Genomic DNA, 8,721 nt, shown 5'->3' with positions numbered 1-8,721 from the left:
GAGTAGGCAAGAGAACATGGTTGGACTTCATGACATCCATGGGAAGAGGAGAGAGAGAAGAGAAGTAGGGATTCAGCCATGGACAGAGATTCGGAAGATATGAGGGGGAAACAGCTGCAAAGAGAAAGTCATAAAGTGCAAGTATCTGGGAGATTTATACTGGAAGGAAGCCAGATTAGCTTAGAGGTTTAATATAGATATCTGTTGCTCAGTTGTTGTGCTATAAAGCTTATTAAACAATTATGCACGTGCTAGCTGGGTTATGAGAGAAACTTCAACAAACATTTTTAATAGTAACACTAACATTTTGGTGTACCAACTATGGCTAGGACTTACAGAGAGTATAAACTTAGACACACAGTTTTAAAATTGCCACTAACAAAACATCAAGTTACATAGTAATTTTTGATAAGTATAGAACATTGTGGAAGAAGTTATCTTAAGTTTTTTTAATGCTCATGGGTAAAATAATAGCACAAATGTTATGGGAGTAATAACTTTCTGGTTGGATTGAAGGCTCATTTCACAGGAGGCAAAGCATGTCAGGTACTAGCAATGGGATCAAGAACCTAGGGGTGTGACATTCATAGGTCTGATGTGTGAATGAACTATTATTATTTTCATAAGTACACAGCATTAAAGTGCCTTCAAAACACATTTCTCTATCCTCATAGATTAGTGTAGCTCTCGTCACTCATAGAAGAAATCTTTCTGTGCAGTAGACAGGAGGAAACACCAAAAAATTACAAGTGTTCAATGTATTAAAAAAATGGGTTCTTATGCCTTAAATCTGTAAGGTAAAGGATTATTATGCCCTATTCCTCCATAGATCATTTAGAAAGAGAGGTCATGAAGACTGTAAGAGCTAGATGTTGGAGAGAGCCAGAGTGAAATAAATATTTTATGGATTGATGAGACAGTTGCAATGGAAATGAACAAACCATTGCCTTCATGATACCTGAACAAGATCAAGCCATGATCAATAAATACTTCATCACAGAAGTGGAAGTTGATCTCAGGCCCTTAGCCCCAGATGAGAATCCATTGACAGCATATTGCTGCTAAGATGCAGAGTTTTTGTTTTAAGGCCATGGTCCCTTGTAGATTGATCATGATCCAGTGGATGGCACCACACGTGTGTATATATGGGCAGCACAAACTGGACTCAGTGGGATACAAAGAGAAAAAAAGAAGACATAAAGTTGGGTAAAGGTGGGCATATGGATGTAGGAGGAATTAGAGGTAGAGTAGGGGGCTAGTGTGGTCAAAATGTACTATATGGGTATATAATATTTATAATGTAATTTATATTAAAATGACTTTAAAGTCCAGAAACATAAATATTTTTACCTCACTAAATTGTTGCATGAGTAGGGAGGAGAGGATGTAGAAGGACTTGAGCGAGAGAAGGAATATCTCACTCCATAGAATGCTCTCGCATTCACTGCATACTATCCTGTTGCAGGTCTCTATATTTGCTCCCATTTCTTGCAGAAGAAAGCTTCTATGATGATGGTTGAATATTTGGTTTGTTGCATTCTGGGATTCCTCACTCACAATAATTTTTTTCTAGTTACATCCACATATTTGCCTGCAAGTTTTTGGATGCTATTGTTTTTTAGTAGATAAGTAGTAATCCATTCTGAAAATGCACCACATTTTCTTTATCAATTCTTCTGTTGAGTAACTAGGTTGATTCCAATGTCGGCCTACTATAATGAGACAGTAATGAATATAGTTGAATGAGTTTCCCTATGATAAGTTGAAGCATGAGAGACCTTAGAACACTCAGCCTAAATGAGATGTCTCCAACAAATTCTTTCCCTCGGAGCTCAGAGACCTCTGCAAAAGAGAGGACATAAAGAGTGTAAGAGCCAGAGGGGATGGAGTTCACCAAGAAAACAAGACCATCTACACTTACATGAGCAAAACTTATGAACTCACAGAGACAGCATGCACAGGACCTGAATGGTTTTACACTAGGTCCTCTACATTTATATTAAGTCTTATAGCTTAGAGTTTTTATGGGATTCCCGAGTGTGCACACAAGTGGGTGTCTGACTCTTGTACCTTCTCTTGAGCTCTTTTCTTCCTGTAGGCTTCTCTTGGCCAACATCAATGTGATGTGTTTTTATTTTAATCTTTTTATGGTATACTTTGTTATACTTTAAAAAGTTAATGCTTGAAAGAATGAAAACCTGGTCTTTGTGGTAAAGGTTAACAACTGAACAAAGAAAATTATACTTGCTTTAAGAGGGGAAATTAGTTTTCTCCAATAGAATGACACTGAGATTATAGACCACAACATGACAGATCTCATGTTCAGGAATAGTTTACAGACATATAATTGACTCCATGGTTTGTTTGTATTTTGTTATTTTTATGATTTTATTTGGTTACAGAGTAGGCTTTTTTCCCTTTCTTTTTGGGTGGGGATGTACTTTGTTTTCTAGGTTTGGGGGGGTTGTTGTTGTTTTATTGAGGTTTTGGTTTATTTTTCAAGAAACACTTAAAAGTTGCATGGGTAGGGAGGAGAGGATGTGGAAGGACTTGAGGGACAGAAAGAATATGATCAAAATATACTGAAATTTGAAATTGTTTTAAATAAAAGTATAATAAAAAGAAAAAACAAAAAATTTAAAGTGTATGTAAATGTTCATGAAAAAAATTTGAGTTTAACACATTAAATGATCACATTAGAAAAATAAGCAGGCCTTCTAGAGCAAACTGTGACAACATAGTTTTATAAAAATCCTGGGCTGGGAAGTGCTGAGACAACACCATGGACCACACCCAGGGTGCAGTGGAATGATGGGAAAGACAGAAGTGAGCAAATAAGTGGTGGAGAGAAGGAAGATGAAGAGAAGCAGAGAAGTTTCTGCACTGTGAAGAAGGCAGACTGGAGGTAGTTGCTGTTCTTGCTCCTTGGGAAATGGTGAACTACACTATCCGTCAATAGAGCCAGTGACAAATGCAAGTGCCAGTGGGCCTATGCCTTCTTCCTTTAAGAAAACTGCCTGGACAGAATAGTAAAACTGATCCTGATGGCAGGGCCAAAGGTGCCAGTGAGCTGGCCCTGAGAGCATAAGCCTGAGGCAGCTGGGCCAGCCTCTAGCTGCCTGCAGCAGGCTGGAGATCTGCCTCCATCTATCACCCAAGCAGCATGGGAGACCTGGCTTGAGGGCATGAGAGTGGGAGACCTGGCCCCTTCACCAGCTGCAACGTTCAGGGAACTAGGGCCCACACTTCTCCTGGCAGTACAGTAGAACTGGCTCTGGTTGAGAGGTCATAGGTAAGCCAGCCTTGAGGATGTGAGAGTCTAAGAGCTGTCCCTGTCCCTTACTGGTGGCAGGACTTGAGTAAGTGACTCTGCCACTTGCCAAAAAAAGTAGGGAAGAACTGGCCCCAGTGGCATGGATGCAGAAGAGCTGGTGATCAGACCAGCTCAGTTACCACCCAGGCCCAGATCTAGGACTCTGAGGTATTCCACACCAACATCTACCCCATATATGTACTGATGGAGCATGTTAAAGGGGTGGTACTACAGAACTAAAGTTTCAAGGTCTCCATGACATAGGGCAACAACAGAATATCCCAGAAGAGTCCTGTTAAGGATACATTAGAAATATAGCAGAACCCAAAGCCCTTGAATCAGACCATTGCTTTAGTGTACCTTGAAGATAGGATAGGGTCCCTCCACCAGACTTGAGGGACCACCTCCTCAACACTCAGGTGGTCATGTTTGCCCCAGACGGGGGGGAAGGCCCAGGATCAGGTCACAGAATTCCACCCATCCTTGAGCTCAAAAATCCCACCAATCCCCTGAGCTTGCCCCACAAAATAGCAATAATCCCAGGCCACCTTGGAAAGCTCCATCCTCTCACAAAGAAACCCAATATAATGAATACCTCCTGCTCAGTTCTTTGTTGCTTCTCACCCAAACAGAGGCAGCCACTCTCAGGTCTTTCCCAAAAAATATCCTTCTGTGAAGTTTGTAGTGAAGTGTGACTCTGTGGTAGTCCTTGGCTCCTGACAGCCAGGATACCTTTCCCTTTAGAGCTGCAACACTTACAGTAACCAACCATTATCAGCTTTTATTTAAAGCCTATTCTTGAGATAGACCACATATAGAATGCTGTTCATGTGACAATGAACCTGAAACTAGACAGCCCAGGGACCTAAGGGAAAACCCCACAGATTTCACCATGGTGATATTGGTCTCTTATTCATGATAACTAGTTATTTATATGCAAGACTTCCGGCACCAACAATATAAATAAAGGAAAGCTTTCACTTCTACAGATTACTAATAAAAATATTACATAAATTACTCTGATACAGTATTTGCTTTTTTCTAAAACTTCACGAGTCAGGCCTTTTCTACCTGGACCTCTGTCAACACAGATTTCTTTCAAGCTACCATAACAAATGATCAATCATTAAGCAATCATTGGCATTTTTAGCCCAGAGCTCCCAAAATTCTCCACTCCAAATAACACCATAGCAATATCCCACTCACAGGTAGAAATTTCTCTTCTAGTTTGCTTCCTGTGGATTTAAAAAAGAAACTGACCAAAATAAATGTGTGTGGTTATTGTTAATGTAATATATAATTTACAGTTACCCTTGAAGAAAGCAAAACTGAGCACTAGACCAAAATCTGGAGGCAGGAACTACATGAGGGCTCATGGAGAAATGATGCTTACTGGCATGCTTTCCATGATTTGGTCATGTTCCTTTCCTGCCCAGGGATGGCATTGGCCACAGTAGTCTATCCAACCACAATCCTTAATCAACATAAGGTCTCATAGATATGACTATAGGCCAATGTGATGGAGACATTTTCTCAATTTAGGTTTCCTCTTCTCCAATGACTCTACTTTGTGTCACGTTGGCAAGAACAAAGGAGCTCACTGATATTATCCTCATACCAAAACATGAAAAAGCAAAAATGATAAACTGATATTCACAATGAGATACTAACAAAATTCTTATAAACAAAAGTCAAGAACACTCACCATTAGTAGGCTCCATTGCAGCTGAGCAGGGTTGATTTAATATGCTCAAACCAATAAATGTTGAAAGTAAAATAAACTAATTCAAGAATAAAAATCATATAATTGTATAGATAGGTGTGGCAAAGCTTTTGACAAACAACACTCTTCATACTAATATTCAAATAGGAAGTATCACATCTCAACATAATAAAAGGTATAGGTGCAAAAACTATAGTTAATATCATTTGAGGAAAAGTGACAAATGTGTGTAATTCATCCATTTTATTTGATATAGTGCTCAAAAACTTTGATGGATAAATAAGACAATGTAAGCAAAGAAAAAAAGATGTGAATAGCAATGAAAAGCCAAATTTCCTTATTTGCATATTCCATCATTCTATATGTAACTGAGCCTAATCTTCTATTAGAAGACACTGAGAACTGTTATCTTCAAGACCTGGAATCTCAATACCCGATCTTAAGCTCTACAACAGTAATTAAAACAGCATGATACTGGCACAGCAATAGGCTGGTTGATCAATGGAATTGAATCAAAGACCCAGAAATGAATCCACACACATATGGTCACTTGATTTTTGACAAGAAAGCCAAATCTATTCAATGGAAAAAGGATAGCATCTTCAACAAATGTGCTGTTCTAACTGGATGTCTACATGTAGGAAAATGCAGTTATACCCATATTTGTCACCATGTACAAAACTCAAGACCAAGTGGATTAAAGACCTCAACATAAAACCAGAGACACTAAATCAGTTAGAAGAAAAAGTAGGGAAGAGCCTGGAACACATTGGCACAGGAGACAACTTCCTGAACAGAACACCAATAGCCCAGGCCTTAGAGTCAACAATTAATAAATGGGACCTCATGAGGCTGAGAAGCTTCTGTAGTAGAAGACACTGTCAACAGAACAAAGTGACAGCCTACAGACTGGGAAAAGATCTTCACCAACCCTACATCTGACAAAGGTCTAATATCCAAAATTTACAAAGAACTTAAAATATTAAACACCACCAAACCAAATAACCCAATTAAGAAATGGGGCTCAGAACTAAACAGAATTCTCAACAGAGGAATATCGAATGGCTGAGAAACACTTAAAGAAGGGGTCCCACTCAAACTAAGGCACCAGCCAAGGACAATACAGGTGGTAAACTTCAAACCCCTACCCAGATCTAGCCAAGGGTCAGAACATTCTCCACAGTAGATGGAGAGTGGGATATGACTTTCTCACATACTCTAGTGCCTCACATTTGACCATGTCCCCTGGAGGGGGAGACCTGGTGGCACTCAGAGGAAGGTTAGCAGGTTACCAAGAAGAGACTTGATACCCTATGAGCATATACAGGGGGAGGTAATCCCCCACAGGAACAGTCATAAGGGAGGAGAATAAGGGGAAAATGGGAGGGGGGAAGAATGGGAGGACACAAGGGATGGGATAACCATTGAGGTGTAACAAGAATAAATTAATGAAAAAGAAAAAAGAAAAAAAAAGAAAAAAGAAAAAAGAAATGTTCAACATCTTTAGTCACCAGAGAAATCCAAATCAAAACAGCTCTGAGATTCCATCTTACACCCATCAGAATGGCTAACATCAAAAATTCATGCGATACCTCTCTCATCAATAACATGATGAGAGAGGAACACTCCTTCATTGCTGGTGGGAATGCACACTAGTACAACCACTTTGGAAATCTATCTGGAGCTATCTCAGAAAACTGGGAATAAGGCTTCCTCAAGACCCAGCTATTCCACTCCTTGGAATATACCCAGAAGATCCTTCACCACACAAGGACATATGCTCAACCATGTTCACAGCAGCCTTATTCATAGTAGACAGAACCTAGAAACAGCCTAAATGTCCCTTAGTTGACGAATGGATAAAGAAACTGTGGTACATTTACACCATGGAATACTACTCAGCTATAAAAAAAAAAAAAAAAAAAAAACAAGGAAATGCCAAAATTTGTGGACAAATGGATGGAACTAGAAACAACCATACTGAGTGATCTAACCCAGAAGCAGAAAGACTCACATGATATATGCTCAATTATAATAGGACACTAGCCCAAAAGGCATGTACCATGAAAGTCTCCACTTAGCTGGAGATTGGGATAGATGTGAGGACATCCTACTGGGACTCTAGGTAAGAGAACTATAGGAGACAGGGAAATAGAAGGATCCAGAGCGTCTTAGAAACCTACAAGAAGACCATTGTAATGGGTTGATCAGGGAACAGGGGGTCTGCTCAAACTATGGCACTAACTAAGGACAATACAAGTAGTAAACATGGAACCCCTACCCTGATCTACCACATGGACAGGACATTCACCACATTATGTGGAGAGTGGGGACTGACTCTGACGTGAGTTCTAGTGCCCCATATTTGATGACCTCCCCTTGGTGGGGAGGCCTGGTGGCATTCAAAGAAAGAATAAGCAAGTTACCAAGATGAGACTTGATAGCCTATGACCATAAAGACGGGGAGGACATCCCCCTTGGTCATAGACCTAGGAGAGGGGAATGGGGTGAAAACGGGAGGAAGGGTAGAACGGGAGGCTACAAGTGAGGGGATAACAATTGAGTTGTAATCTGAATAAATTAAATAAAAAAGATTAATTAAAAAAAAAAGAAGACACAGAACTGATAAGCACATTCAAGAAAATTACAGAACACAAAATTAAAATATAGAAATCAGTAGCCTCTGTCTATAAGAAGAGCAAACAGGTTAAAAAACAAATTAAGGAAATAATTGCATCAATAACATAAAAAGCTACTGCCATGTATTCACATAAAAAGTGGAAGTGGCTACTATGAACATGGTTGAGCAAATTTTCTTGTTTGCATTTTCCTGAAATTTTTCTAGTTCCTCTGGGTCCTCTGCAAGATAAGAAGTATTCTTAATCTCTGAGACACCTCTCACCACCTAATCTCTTCTTCTTAAAATCAATTGTTCTGGATAGTATAAAATAAAGAGAGAAATGATAGCGTCATTTTATCATCAACTATTGTGAAGATTAGGCCATGAAATACTGATTGAGCGTGTTTAAAATCCTGCCTGCCACAATATATTATATCCCCAAATGAAGTTGTCGTTCCTTTTGTTAACTTCTTTTCTTTCAAAATATTTTAGTATTTTAAAATATTAAACAGTTTCTGAGTTAACCCTCAAAAAAAAAGTGGAAGTGAGAGAAATTTACAACGAAAATGCTAAAACCTTAAAGAAAGAAAGGGAGGAAGACATTAGAAAATAGAAAAACCAACCATGGCTATGAATATCAATAATTAATATTGAGAAAATTGTCATTATACAAAACCCTACTATAGATTCAGTGAAATCCAATAAAAAAAATTCTAGTATAATTCACTGAAAGGCTAAACAAAACAAGCCAAAAAAAGAAAACAAAACAAAACAAAACAAAACAAAAACCTTGGAAAGCACAGAAGAACATATATAGCCAAAACAATTCTGGGAAAAAGAATATTGTTTAATGAACCCCCATACTAGATTTCTTATAGTGAAGAACCATGGGAAATAAGCCTGATACTGAATTAAAAATAGACACATGGATAAGTATTAGAATATAAGGCACAAAACTTCATGTCACTACATCCACCTGATTTTATACAAGCACTCCATAAATAAACACTAGAGGAAAGACAGGGATACAGGTGGGAGACCTAACTCGCACCCCTGTTTTACTTG

The sequence above is a fragment of the Acomys minous genome, assembly GCF_964271855.1.
Source record: "Acomys minous genome assembly, chromosome: 19".
In the NCBI taxonomy this organism is placed as follows: domain Eukaryota; kingdom Metazoa; phylum Chordata; class Mammalia; order Rodentia; family Muridae; genus Acomys; species Acomys minous.
This window is presented reverse-complemented; position numbering follows the sequence as displayed.